The following is a 15,385-nucleotide window of genomic DNA, read 5'->3' on the forward strand; positions in this document are numbered from 1 at the left end:
CACATTTCATCTTCCATCAACAAGTTTGCTTCTAGGTATGACTGGTGAGCAAATGGGGTCATGTCCACTTTTTATAATAACATGAAATCTGAGTCAAACTATTTTTTTAGCCTGATGAGGTGTTTAACTCTATTAGATCTACTCCCTGCCTGAAAAGGAGGATAGCAGTGCCTATTTTCCAAAAAAGTTATTTAAGATTTATTAAGCCAGAAAGGAGGAAGTTGGAAGTCTCTGATTTGAGCTGTCATTCCTAAGGGGAAAAAAGATACCTGTGTCCCATTATTACTCACAGAATTAGGCCCCTATTTAATCCACTGACCTTCTAGCATTATACTTCCAAGAAGACCTGGCTAATTTTTCATTGAAGTGAAGAAACTAAAGAGTGGAAGCTCAAGCCTTTCTTTTAATTAATTTAACCTCCATATTCTCAATTGTTTTATTACTAGCTTTCCTGTGGATTTTTACAACTTAATTAATTTCATGCCTAGGAAATTAAAAAAGCTTTCTTGACAGTAGTCCAAGATTTGCACAGAAATCACTTCCTCATCGAAGATCTCATCACAGGGTGGAGTCATCCTCAGTGAGGTAGTTCTGAGGAAAAAACCTTACTTAGGGAATGAAAATTAATTAATTTGGGAAAAAAGAAATCTTACTTCTGTTGGTGAACATCCGTGATGTTCATCCGTGACTTTACCCCCTTCTCAAGAGGCATTTCTGGTGAAATGCAGATGACACTGCAATATTTTTGTGTTTCAAAAATATTTTTAAATATTGCAATTTTGAAAATTATGCAATCTTGGATACCTCTGGCATAAGAAGAGTGCACACTTCATTGAAAAATAGTATACCTATAAATTATCTTTTTTTTGTACTTATATTTTAGAAAGGTGCTGCTATTTCCTGTGAATTTTAAAATTTTCTGAGATTTAGAAAGTAGTCATGACAAAAAGCCTTTGAAAACAACCATCAGCATTATTTCTTGATGGTATAATCTTCAAATAGGAAATACTGGCAAGGGAAGACAAAGCAAGTAAATGAGTAATTACTGTTACGTGGTGGACTTTTCTCACAGAGTTTTAGTGCTTAATTTGATTTATAATATACTTTTTGTTTGGATCTGTGAGACACCAAATCCACTTACTTTGATCTATTGATTTTTCAAACAATATGTTACATTATTTAGCCTAATACACTGTGTTTGAGAGAATTTGTCTCTCAGTTGTCTATAGAGTGTGACATGCTAATTTGAAATGTTTTCTGGCAGTTGATAAAACAGACTAGAAGATGTTAAAGAACACCAGGTAGTATTTTATTCATTTTGGAGTCTCAATGCCAACTGGCACATCAGCTTCCATTTATCCTCCAGGAAATACTTTGCCAGAGATGCCTGGGATAAGATAAATTATTTATTCAGGCTATGAGAGACCTCAGCCACACAGCCCTGGTCAGTCCCTTTAGGAGTTCATTCTCAAGGCAATGCCCTCAGCTACATCCAGTTCCATTATACCAAAGAACACACAAAAAGCTGTGAACATACATAAGGCTATGAACTCTATACAGTGAGCCCTTCACTGATCCTATAGTAATCATTCATATTCTGCTATCACTGATGTGAGGATCACATTAAACTGTGATTTGAGACTTATTGGAGAGAAAAAAGATTTTAGGGGATTTTCTTCATATTTTGGCATAGTTTCACTCAAGTAAGATTGAAAGTTGTAGGCTTTTTTCATCACAGGAAACTTCTTTGTGGCAGACTTAAAAGGAAGACCTATTAATGCTACTACAACTTAATGATGCAAGTGTTATTATTATCTGCAACCCAAAAAAATTCAGCAACACTTAAATTTTCTCCTGTAAAACAAAGAAACAAACAAAAAAAGCCCCCTTTCAATCTCATTAGTAAAGACTGAAACTTAAAGACTTCAGTACTTCTCTACAGAGTTTTCGAGAGTGTTATTCTACCTAGGTTGAATTTAATTTGCATGGAAGATTACTAGCTCAAATACTTTAATCCTCATAGTTTATAGAATTTAGCACATATAATTTACTAGCCATTTGAGTTTGACTCCCCACTTTTCAAAATTTACGTAAGACACGTGCCTCAGAGAAGAAATTGAAAATATAGAATTGAAATGACATGAAAATGTCAGAATTAGATTCTGCGGCTACATGTATTAAAAATAGACCATTAATTCTATTAATTTTTAAATTTTAGAAAAAAATATTGCATGGTTACTATTATGAATTGTGAAAGAGAAACTCTGGATTCGTGGTTGGTACACTTAGCATAACCTTAAAATTATACGGTTTAGTACATAATGATATGAAGCTTTCAGATTAACCAGTGCAGTGCGCCAAGTTAGTTGAGACTAATGAAAATTTAAAATCTCAGCAGTGAGATCAATCAATTGATAGCATCAATTGATAGCAATCAATTGATAGCATCAATTGATTGCTGTCAATAGCTTTGGCAGGTTATTAGCTGCTGTTGATAAGGTTACCTGAGACAAGATATGAAAGATATAAATGACACGAGTAACCCCATTCTGAAAAGAAAAAGTGCAGTCCTCATTTTCAAATATTTCTATCAATGCTCTTAAAAGTAGAATATGAATTTATATTAAAACTACAATTTAGCACACTCTAAATGAAATTTTGGAAGGAATTTTTTGGGAGGAATTCTGGAAAGTAGAAGACTGAAGAAAACTCTATACAATCGGTGTCAGGGTATACAGAGATGGGTTACTATGATAAACAGGCAAAGCACTTGTATTTATCTGAAATAACACTCAGACTAAAAACTCAGAAAACAAGCTCTTTTGTACTGGAAAGTAGTTCTGTGGAAAGTGGAATATTTTTCTGTCCATCATTGCACCTCCAAGGCTTTAGAAAACACTACTTTTGGGAACAGGAATAGCAAGATAAATCTTCTGAAAAAGAACTTCCTGGCATTGAATGTCCTGCTTAGATTTCACTGTATCCTGATGTGATCGTAATTTTCTGAAAAAGGGCTCCTGGTTTGATTTTCTTTTTTTTTTCTGTTGAATTGAAATTCTTACATTGCAACTTTTTCATATAAAGTCACCCTACGACATCTTTCTAAGATTGATCCTGTGGGGAAAGCTATGCCAAAGTGTCTGTACCCAGAAGACCAACTCAAATCCAAGATATATAGGGATGGGTGCAACCCTCTAAGACTAATATTTGGATCTCATTTCCCCAGTTAATGAGGTGTATATCAAATCCTGAAAATGTGCATGATCTCGGTGAAATCTACACAACTACATAAGCTTAATTATTTTGCTGAATCGCACAGAATTAATGTAGGTAGGCAAATTAAGTATGTGATAGTCACCTAAAAGTTTCAGGAAAGTGCCTACCAGTGCAGATAGATTAGGCTTTAATAATTTATTAGGTTGCAAAAATTAGTTTTAAAATAACATGGTTAAAATGGGCTTTATTGCTTATTCTAAATGTTACAGAAATAATCCTGCAAGCTCTGCAGTGTTACATGCTCCTGCTAAACATCAGTATAATATCTTTAAAAGTATGACCACAGGCAGTGACCTCCCTCTGAAGCTGGAATTGATTATCTTGTAGAAGCAGGATAAATAATCTTGAGCAGTATGAGATTTTTTTTTTTTGTCATAGAATGCTTTGTTTGATTTATGACTGAAAGTGAGGTGACCTGCATGACTGCACTCTTTTTCAGAGTTTCACCAAAAAAAAATCACTTTTTATCTCAATGACTATGGATCAAGGCATCATATGATAAAAGCTGAAGAACTTTTACAGTACAAAAAGCACTACCAAAGAGGTCAGCGGTCAAACAGCTGCCTTGATGCCCATTGCACTCCACAAAGGTGATTTACTTCTGATGTCTTTGTTCTGTTAAACACTCGGGGTCAGGGAACTACACAGATTTTCTTAGGAAATATTATCAGACCTATATAGAATTTAGATCTAGTCTATCCTACAGAATTGAACTAGTGGGATCTCACTTAAACAGTGGAAATAAATGAAATGTAACCAAAACAGAATTCTTAAAGCTGGGTAAAAATGTTGCCAGATTATTTTCTGTCCTTAGATGACATGCAGACCTGCTCTAACTTTTACAGTCAACCATATCTTTGCCTTTTTTCCAGGGATCAATTGATTGTGTGTGTAATACGGAACAATGTCATCTCTCAGCACTCACAGCACATAGTCTGCATTACTTCTATATTAATAACGTGCATCCTTAAGGATTATCAACTGCCTGTTTACCCATATTCACAACTTAAAATGATGAGTTTCTACTGTTTTCTGAGATGCTATCTGTTCACTCAGCATTTCTATATGTAGTCCTAAATCATGATCATATTTCAAAGTAAAAGCTGCATACATGACTCCCCATAAGCACTAATATCCAAGTCTCGATGCAAAGTGAATGGACCTACATTTTTAAAGACAGTCTATTTTAAAGACATGATTATATAAATCCTTCAGTAATTAAAAGCAGTATTTCTAATCTGTTAGATTGTTTCCATAAACTAAATTTCAAACAGCGTATATATCATTTGAGCTTTAAAAGTCAGAGGAAAAGTGTAGTGATATTTTTTCCCTGTGAAAGATTTTTTCCATAGTTCTGTGGGTATTGCTAGCATTCCACCATTGCTATTTGTATATTCTCTTAGAGCCTCCTTATAAAAGCATATGTTCCATGTTTTTCCTCCTGTTTCCATGTGGTAGGCAATGATATTCCATGACTCAAACAGCATTAGCAACTGAATAAGTCTTTGAGTGTACTGAGAAAAATGGAGAGATGTTAACAGCCACATTTCACAACAGCAGGAAAAATGCTTGTGTAGCATTCACTGTCATAGCCGAGCATATGCTCTCCATGGTTCTTTAGTCATCTGCTTGGAGTGGGCTGCACTGCTGAGGAAAAGACAATCTGTCTCTCTGCTAATGAAAAAGTATCTTTACAAAGTAGAGTTGATTAGTATAAGGGTAAACTCTTCAGTGGCTTAGAAACTGAGAAACATGGGGGGAAAAAAATGCATGTTCATTGTAAATAAATATTATTTTTTCTGCTTGCCCAGCTCAGATATTTATAGCATATGAAACACAAATACTATAAAGATTTTAGTCCTTGAATACTTGAACACAGAAAGTAAGAAATTTAAAATATTTTAACTAAACACATCTGGAAAATTTAGTAAATTGTAAATTTAATTTGCCAGGTATAATAGCATCTCCTTTCAAAGTATGCCTGTAGATTAGTACAGGAGTGCACAAACCCCTTTTAAAATAGCAGATAGCAGAAGCATTGGAAGAGGTCTAAAAGCATCAGTGCATAAGCTAATCAACTCTCATTTCTCACCCGATTACCTTGCTTCACATAGGGCTCCATGCTGCTGCTACCAGATTGCTTGATATAAACAAGCCCAACTGTGTGGATAGCTTGACTCTCTCTGTACTTCTCTGCTGGCTGCAGGGCAGGCATATTCCTTATATAGATCTGAAGCAGCAGGTGGCTGAGCAAATAAAATTGAAGGTCCAACTTAGCACTGCTATCATGTTCTTTGTTACTTTTTCTCTCACCAGAAAACACGCTGCTGGCCTTTTATCAGACAACAGTAGTGATAACATAATCATGCTGTAAGTGGAATCAACACCTCTTTCTTTTAATATGATAGTCTAACAGTGAAATCCATTTGAATTGCTGAAAAAAGGGGGAAGAAATTTTGCCAGCTGCACAAACCCACAGATTTTAAATTTTATATTTTGCCTGTGCCAGGAATCTGCCTTAGGCTGAATTTTGGTGGACAAAGATGGACAAAACAGAAGAGGATTTTTTTTTTAAGGGTTAGACAAAACAAAATGTATTTCTCCTATATGAAGTTGGGGTAATCATTTTAATAAGTTCCAGAATATCCAAGATTTTAAGAAAAAAAAAAAAATCACACTTGCTGAAGTGCTCCTTGGCAAGAAAGAAGCCTGGGTCTTTCTTCCAACTGCACATGAAAAATCTTTTAGTGAAAGAGTCCATATTCAGGAATGGAACCCACTAGTTCTGCTGCCAGGAAATATTTATTAAGTCCATTAGCAAAATGCCTGTCCTCTTTGTCCAGCACCAGTTCTAAAGATGACAATGAGTTGGGTGGGAGTGTTGATCTGCTGGAGGGCAGGAAGGCTCTGCAGAGGGATCTGGACAGGCTGCATCGATGGAGATTGAGGCCAGTGGTGTGAGGTTCAGCAAGGTGAAGTGCCAGGTCCTGCCCTTGGGTCACAACAGCCCAGGGCAGCCACAGGCTGGGACAGAGTGGCTGGAAAGGACCTGGGGGCGCTGGTGACAGCAGCTGAACATGAGCCAGGGTGTGCCCAGGTGGCCAAGAAGGCCAATGGCATCCTGGCCTGGATCAGCAATGGTGTGGTCAGCAGGAGCAGGGCAGGGATTGTCCCCCTGTGCTGGGCACTGATGAGGCCACACCTCCAGTGCTGTGTCCAGCTCTGGGCCCTCACTGCAAGAAAGACACTGAGGAGCTGGAGTGAGTCCAGAGAAGGGCAGTGGAGCTGGGGAAGAGTCTGGAGCACAAGTCCTGTGAGGAGCAGCTGAAGGAGCTGGGGCTGCTTATTCTGCAGCAAAGGAGGCTCAGGGGTGACCTTATCACTCTCTACAACCACCTGAAAGGAGGCTGTGGCCAGGTGGGATTGGTCTCTTCTCCCAGGAAACCAGTGACAGGATGAGAGGACATGGCCTAAAGCTGCGCCATGGGGAGGCTTAGATTGGACATTAGGAAATATTTTGACACAGAAATTGTTATCATGCATAGAAACAGGCTGCCTAGGGAAGTGGTAGAGTCACCATCTCTGGAGGTATTTAACAGATGTGTAGACACAGCACTTGGGAACATGGCCTAGTGGGACTTGCCAATGGTTAACAGTTGAAGTAAATGATCTTAAGTACCTTTTCCAACCTAACTGATTCTATGATTCCAAGTCTATATAAGAGTTCCCTCCCCTTTGTTAGCTGAAGAGATTTGATATGCTCTATCTCTTTTAGAGATGCAGATGAAAGTAAAGAGAGGAAAAGATACAGATGAGAGGAAAAGATATTTTATGAGAAATACTAGTAAAGAATATGCATGACTATAAAACACATGGCTTTGTCAGTCTTGAAATTTAAAATTAGGAAAGCCTGATGCCTCCCATTGTCCTGTGGTTTTTCTAAGCAGGATATGTGCCATAGTTTTCAAAATACAGAGAAAAAGTCCAGAGAACATAACTCGATCACTCCTTAACATATCCTCACTGACAAATTCCTAGTAGAAAATTTACATGGTTTTTAAGATATTATCTCATATGTACTTTGATCATAGGCAATTTTTGAAACATATACATATACCTATACAAAACTCATGTCTACACTAACCACATCTCACAACGCACAGCATATCAAGATTATAAAATATGGAATAGCCTATTTTAAAGCATTTTAAGTTGCTTATTGTGACTTTCAGAAGCCACAGTTCTGGAAAACTGTATGATGCTCTGGAAAGCCTATCTCTCATGCAAACATGGATAAGTACCTCAGTGATACATGCATTAAAAAATTCTATTAAGTTTATCATACTTAGAAGAATAAAACTCAAACCATAAAATATAAATTACCTCATGGTTTTCACTTCAGCGTTTCAATGCATAGAAGGGATACATCTCAAACATCTAATAATTTTTAGATGGAAATTTTTAGATGGGGGGATGCACATTTTTGTGTTAAATAGGAAGTGCTCCAATACAGCAGTATTAGCAGTAGAGAACTAAAAGAATACTTCACAGTATGAGTGAAGTTAGTGAATAGCCAGTATGAATGAAGATAGATTACAAATCTATCCAGGCTGGAACTGTTGTAAATAATAATAAAAGGGTCAGGAGACCTTGTGCTCCTTTCTTGATAAGGCCTTTATTAAAAGATAGCCTAAGGGGGCGGGGGTATGGGGTTCACGCCGCCGCTGCTACTCCCAGGTGAGTCGTTGTCCCAGAGGAGGGGTAGACGATCCTGTCAATTACGGCAGGGTCAGAGCCTCCACCCTCGGAGGATACGTCCAGAGACTCAATTATGGCTCGCTGGTCTAAGGTGGTGACTCTGTTCGGACCTTTCTCAAGTCACGGCGACCGGCTCCAGGGATGTTGAAGGCTTTCTCCGATTCTTTGAGACTTCTCTGTCTTGTAGATGTGGATTGTTGAGCAGTTCTTACTTTGGTTTGTGGTTTGAGTTCAGTTTTAGTCCTCTGCTGGGGTCCAGCAATCAATATGCAGCACACGCTAGGCCTCCTGGGAATCAGGAAGTCACCTCAGGGAGCAGTGGCTGACTTACCTGACGCCATGAAGGGGACAAAGAGGGTTTAACTTAATAGGTAAAGGGGTTCTAACACTAGGGAAATATACTAAAACTTAGGGGAATACAACTGGAGTGTGAACCGGGGATAAGGGCAAATGCATCAGGTAGGGAAAATACAAACAGAGGTGGAATCAGTGAATACACTCAAGCGAACTTTCAAACTGTGGAATAAACAGACAAAAGGTTAAACATACAAACAAATGATTAAACCTTAAATTTATTCATAACAGAACCACAGAATTCAGGAATAGAATCTATGAAAACCCTAACTTACAGAACATTAACTGGTAAGTGATTCTTCACACAAGTGACATTCAGAGAATTTACTAAAAGATCACTTGTAAGATGGCAAGCATTAGAATCTATTAGGGTCTCTGCTCAGAGAGGCTGTACTTCTCAAACACAAGAAAAAAACACGAGACAAGATCTTCTCAAGTTTAGGACATTACAGGTCATCACAAGTCATTCATGCCCTTTGCCATCTAGTGTATAAAAAACGTTATTCAAGCACTTCAGAAAAGCAAGTTTTAGATACAGAGCTTTCCTGATCTCTTTTCTATTCCTACCACTACCTGTTTCCAGTATTTTTATAATTTTTATATTTTGTACATTTTTTATATTTTGTATTACAGTCTTCTGTTTATCAGATTTGACTTGCCATATTAGACTCTGAAATTTCAATCTTTCTTACAAAAGGAATTGAGATAACTTTTTAACATCCAATATTGACATCATCTACCACATGTTGAGCATTAGTGTCAGAGAAGGCTGTTGTGCTTTTGAATGCCATTACAAACAAGTGAGATAGGAGAACTCCATTAATAAAGTACCAGATACCAATTTTCTCTGGTTATCTGTGATTGGTCCACATGACATGTATTTTCACACAAGCTTTGAAAGTATTCTTAAATAAAATAAAATATATTAAAAGGCTATAGGAAATAAATATTGAAAGTGCCTTTGTTAACTGAAGCTTTAGGCATGCTTACCTTTACTGCTGAGGATACCTACTATGCATATACTTTCAAAAAAGTTAAAGCTTGTATGCATTTTCCCCCTTTTATTTCAGAATAACAAAGTCTTCATATCTTTTTCTGATATCACTTAGAGGGAATATTTGCAATCTCTTAATTCTCTACAGTTGCCACTGCTAGTTCAGCAATACTTTAGTTTCATGAACATTGATAATTACTACCAGCATTAAAGTTCAAAATCCTCTGAGATGGCTTGGATGTTACTGGTTAAGGCCTCCTTATGCTTCACGTTCCTAATGCTTCCATTGTGACAGCCCTAGGGAGTGAATAACTTCAGTTAATAAAATTTGGGTTTTTTCTAGTCAGTCTTTACTTTTTCAGAAGAAATGAACTTGCCACAGACACACAAGATCCCTTACTTGTAAAGCTGCCTTAGGCATGGAACAGACATCTGGCAATTCATTTACAGAGCACCACAATGACTATCTATGTCCCCTCTCCACTACATCTACCAGGCACACAGGCACCTCTCAGCACCTGCCATAGTCCATTTCCCATCAGAAATCCAAATGTCTAATTTAAGGAAGTATATCTAAGGTCATGTGTACTTTCACCCAACAATAGCCTAGAGAGAAAACCCACTTTTTATTTTCCATTCTTTTTGCCAATGATTTGTTATTTTATTCATATTTCTCTTTAATAAAAGGACACTATGCCTATAACAGCAATGTCTCCATTATGGCAGTTACCATTTCCTCATGTATTGGTATCACAACTCAAAAGGGGAAAAATCATCTGAGACGCAGAACTTCTTTATAATCACAAATTAATCTACAGCCACATTTCACAACAGGAGAAATTCCAAGTAGAAGAAGGCAGACTATGGGAACCTGCTTTCAAATTTAAACAGCTAGTGTCCTGTCTTCTGTAGCAGCTTTTGCCTCCAAGTATTTATGGCAATTCAGGATGTTACATTTGTTCAGCTGTGCATGCTGTACTGTTTGCGTCTGCCAGCTGTGATAGCTTATTCTCCTCCCCTGCATCAGAGATTTCTTTAGCTGCAAGAAAGCTGCCCATGTGAACTGAGGAACAAAACTCTGACAGCAAAAACTGGGGCAATCCTTCCTGAGTCGTGTGTTTAATGTCACCATCTAGACACCATCTCTGAGGCAGTGCAATCAACAGGGAATAGCGCTGTGTGATCTTCTCATTATACATGCTAGTAATTGAAATGTGCTTATTGCCAGCACAGCTAGCTAGAAGTAATAAAAAGTACCTCTGAACAATCAGAACACTTGTAGGTACCTTAAAGACAGTAAATGAGATACAGCTCTGGATTACTGATTGTACAATCTCTGGACTCCTCTGGACCTCTTTTTATTTAGTGGCAAAACTGAATGTTTACATCAACATTGAAAGAGTTACACCTTCACACTGCTCTTCCAAAAGTACTTATTAAAACAAACACTTTTCCATAGTTAGAATTTTAAAAAACTATTCTGGCAAGTAGTAAAAAGCAGTGTAGTTTTAAAGAATTGTTTCAAAAGTCTTCAGCTTCAGTTTTTCTTTCTCATTGCTGGTTTAACAGGTGAAATTCCTTGACAATAACTTGAAGACCTACCTATAATTTAGAAACAACTGGAACACTTAAGCAGTATACTCAATATTATATCAAAGACAGCTATTAATCCTGCAAGACATGGCTCTGTATAAGGAACTGAATAGATGACACAACTCAGGCATATTGCTTGCTGTTAGTATCCCTATTCATTAAAATATGATTGTGAAGTAAGGGATCTTAAGTACTTAAACTAAGTCAAGGAACACAGGAGAGCAGCTGGCACAATTAAATTTGACAACTATTCAAATTTTAACTAATGAACTAAGTCACCAAGATGGCACTTTCCAGCTATCTCTAAAAGCATCCTACCAGTACTGATGATGTGAGCAAAGTTAGGATGAAAAGATGAAAAAGAAGGTTGAGTTCTGAAAATTCAGGTCCATGGAAAGATAATAGTTTAAAAGATAGAGTAGGATCTGTCACAGAATCGTGCAATGGTTCGGTTTGAAAGGGATCTTAAAGATCAGCTGTTTTTGTCCCATGGGTAGGGACATCTTTCACTGGATCAAGTTGTTCAGAACCCCATCCAACCTGGCCTTGAGCAATTCCCAGGGGTGGGGCATCCGCAGCTTCTCTGGACAATCTGTTCCAGTGCCTCACCACTCTCAAAGTAAAGAATTTCTTCCTAATGTCTAATCTAAACCTACTTTATTCCAGCTTGAAGCCATTTTCCCTCATCCTGTCACTACATGCTCCTGTAAAAAGTCCCTTTCCATTTTTCTTGTAGACTTCCTTTATGTACTGGAAGGTGGCAGTTAGGTCATCCTGTTTAATGCTGATATTCACACATTATTGAAATATATATGTTTTAAAAAGCACTTATTTATTTGTCTCTGGAAGTTCCAGAAGGAAGAGATTTTTAAATCACAAGGATTTGCTTTTGTGGATTGCTTATGCAATTATGTAGGAATACTGTGTGCAACAGGAGAAAAAAGCTATTGTTAATGTCAAGTTACACTCCAGACCAATTAATGGTATTTACATTTTTATAGAAACTATATTTTTCTTGTATTGCAGAGAAGGGATACAAGCCTGCAAATACCTGAACCTGGTATAGTATATAGCATTCTGAATAGTAAGAGGTGGCCTTTCATACCTGTATGCACTAATTTTAGAAATGTTCACAGGATTAGGCATTGTATGAAAAAAGTACCATGATTCATAAAAAAAATTACTCAGAAATGTCTACATCTTTGCAGTGTCAAATCCTAGTTATTCAAACCAATACAGTCATAAGATATTGTTTAGAATATGATTTTAAATAAAATTTATTTGGGGTACATTTACATTTAAACTAAAAGAAAAAATATTTTTAACATAGCAAAAATTTGAAGCGCTTATCATAGCCACTTAGTCAGTCATCAGAACATCTGTCAGAGAAAGCAATTTCTTAATAATTTGTAAAGCACTTCAGGCACCCAACAATGAAGACATTAGCAAAGAATAATAAACAATAACACACATACAACAACAACAACAACAAAATTAGAATTTGTTTTTCACTTTCTACTTTTCTTTTGTGGCAATGATATCTCTATAGGGTTGAATAAAGACTTGGCAGGTTATTAAACAGATAATAAACACTGGCATTAAAATATTTTTCTTCAAAAAAGATAAGGCACTCTAAGCTCACAAATATTCTATTAAATTTAGAAAGTGATTTGCATAAATAAAAGACACTTCAGAGAGCTAGTAAAAACCAGTAGGAATATTCTGTGATTTAATTTTACCTTCTTGTTCCAGAACTGTACCAGTTCTGAAGAACTTCACTGAGATGCTGCAGTGGGACTTCCAACACTCAGCACCAGGCCAGAACAGAAATCATCAAGATCATATTTACATATTTATCACTACTCACTGGGGACATTCAAACTTACCACAGAGTTAAAAAAAAACAAAACAAAACAAAACAAAAAAACCCAAACAATTCAAGTAACTATATGGACAGCTGCCAGGTAGCATTCATGGTTGAAGTTCCAATTGCTTTGTGATATATTTTCTTCAAAGGATGATAATGGTTGCAAAAGTAAGACTCTTCCTGCTTCATAAACACTAGCTAATATTAATATAAAACCGATTGGAAAACATTTGTTGCCAATAAGTATGTGTGAGTAAATATGCATGGAAAGTAACATAAGTAGGGTAGGATCTAATCAAAATTATTTAATTGCAAACTTCAATCAAACAGGCATGGAAAACAGCACATATGAATCTGGATCAATCCTCAATTAAGCTGGCAGACATAGTTATATAACTGTAAATATAACTATTATTTTCCTTCCTTGCTAACCCTGGTTTGCCGTTTGACTTGATGGTGACCTTCTGTTGAGAAATAATCTTAAAAATATCTCACAGGGCATGAAACCTTAACTTGAGAGACACCAGCTTTGCTCCGCAGTCAGGTGCATCTTACTGGGTCACCTCATAGAAGTCATGTTGCTTGTCTGTGCCTGAGTTTCTTCACTGAACATATACATATACCTCTGTACACAAGCTGCTATTTTTTTTTTTTTTATTTCTACAGCTGAACTGTTCTGTGCATGTTCAAGTTGTATCAAAATGAAAAAATAAAGTGAAGGAGGAATGTATTTACTACAGGTATAAAAAATTTACTATGTTTGGCAGAAGAGAAGAAAATTAATTTTCTTTATATTTATCTTAGTATATATTAGTATTACAGAGTCATATAAAGCACTGAAACTCATGATGTTACAGAACTTTCATAAAGTAGAGAAAGTTATAAAAATAATTTAATACAGGCAAGTAAAACAGCTTACTAAATTTTTAGTAGTGATCGATTAATCTAGGACATAGCAAAGAGATGTAAAATCAATTTTTTGCCCCTTTTGTTCTGTTAGCACTGATTTCATGGAAATTTCATGTATAAGTTTTATTTTTCTATGTATTTCTCCTAATATGGCCACAAAATCAAAGTAAAACTTTACAGAGAACAAGCTGTACCTTCAGCTAAAGTGACCTTTCAACTATTTTCATCCCTGGTGCAGTCTTCAGGACTATTTCCACACACCATGCTCTATTATTTCCTCTTATGTGAACCAAAGTTCTCTCATCTAAGCTAACATGGTGGGCCTCAGGAGACTTCAGTTTCTGGGCTGAAAACAATATTCAGTTATTTGGAAGAATCCATTCTCCCAAAGAAAAACTACAGATTATGAAAATGCTTTCTCATTCTAACATCTCAGTATTGTTATTAAAAATTGCAAGATGTTGAGCTGTTAAGGTAAATTAGGCCATACTTAGGACAAATATCACTCAGACTTATACAAATAAGTATACATTTCTTCTCTAGAGAAAATATTACAAAAATCTAAAGTTTGATCATGGGAAGCAGAAAATATCAAAATCTCAATCTTGCCAAGGGACATATATCTGTGTGGTGTACATATATGCTGTATTTGAAAAGCAAGCATAAAATAATATGTTACAAGTAATGCAGATTATTTTCTTTCTTTAAGAACTTTTAAGTTGTAGGGCATTTTGATCGAACAAACCCCTGTCATATCTATATAATGCCACCACAGGAAATAGAACATTTCCAGATTCTTCTGTTGTTAAAAGAGGGGAAGGTAGGCAGGGTTGGTCATTTTGATAGGTCTACAGTCCATGGAAAGTAAGGATAAATACTGGCAAATGAGACATTAAATACAAGTGAAAGCAAGTTTCATGAAAGAAGAAATTGAATGTTCTTGCTGTGAACAATTTTCCTCATCCATAAATAAAGGACAATCGCCAATAATCCAGTACTCGTTGCTTCTCCAATTAAAAAAAAATGTACATCAGAATCTGCTTACTGCAGCTGTAAATGTCTCCATTTCACTGTTCCAATTTATTCCACTACAGGTCTATTTTTGTCCTGTACATGACTAGCTCTTGCTCTCCTAGGTTATGCTGGGAGAGACCATTCAGGTCAAGGACTGAATGCAAAAGTCCTCTGGAATAAGTTGTGAAGAAGTAGCAGAAATCCTAAGGTAGCAACATTTATTCAACTGACATGGCAATCGTCAGTTCCACTACCCGTGATATGGTACGCTAAGTGTGTGGGAAAGCACTGTGTGAGTTAGACTTTTTACCCCTTGCCTTTCCAGGTTTCTGTCAAACATGATGTGAGTTAATTCTTTAAAAAAGCTGCAAAACAGTAGTAGTTTCTTACTTTTTAACTGTCGTATAGTGACAGACATTGCATGAGGGAAGGAGGCGGACATCATTTGGGGATAAAACACCAAGAGATTTTTGTCTATCAGCAGCTGTGTATGAGCCATTTGCAGCTGTGCACACACTCTTCACTGTCTTAGGATAAAATGCTACAGAAAAGTGTCAATCCAGGTGGGAAATGTTTATGTGTGTCAGCCCTCAACCAATCACTCTATGAGCGTATTCCTT

This window comes from Vidua macroura, chromosome Z (assembly GCF_024509145.1).
Source record: "Vidua macroura isolate BioBank_ID:100142 chromosome Z, ASM2450914v1, whole genome shotgun sequence".
In the NCBI taxonomy this organism is placed as follows: domain Eukaryota; kingdom Metazoa; phylum Chordata; class Aves; order Passeriformes; family Viduidae; genus Vidua; species Vidua macroura.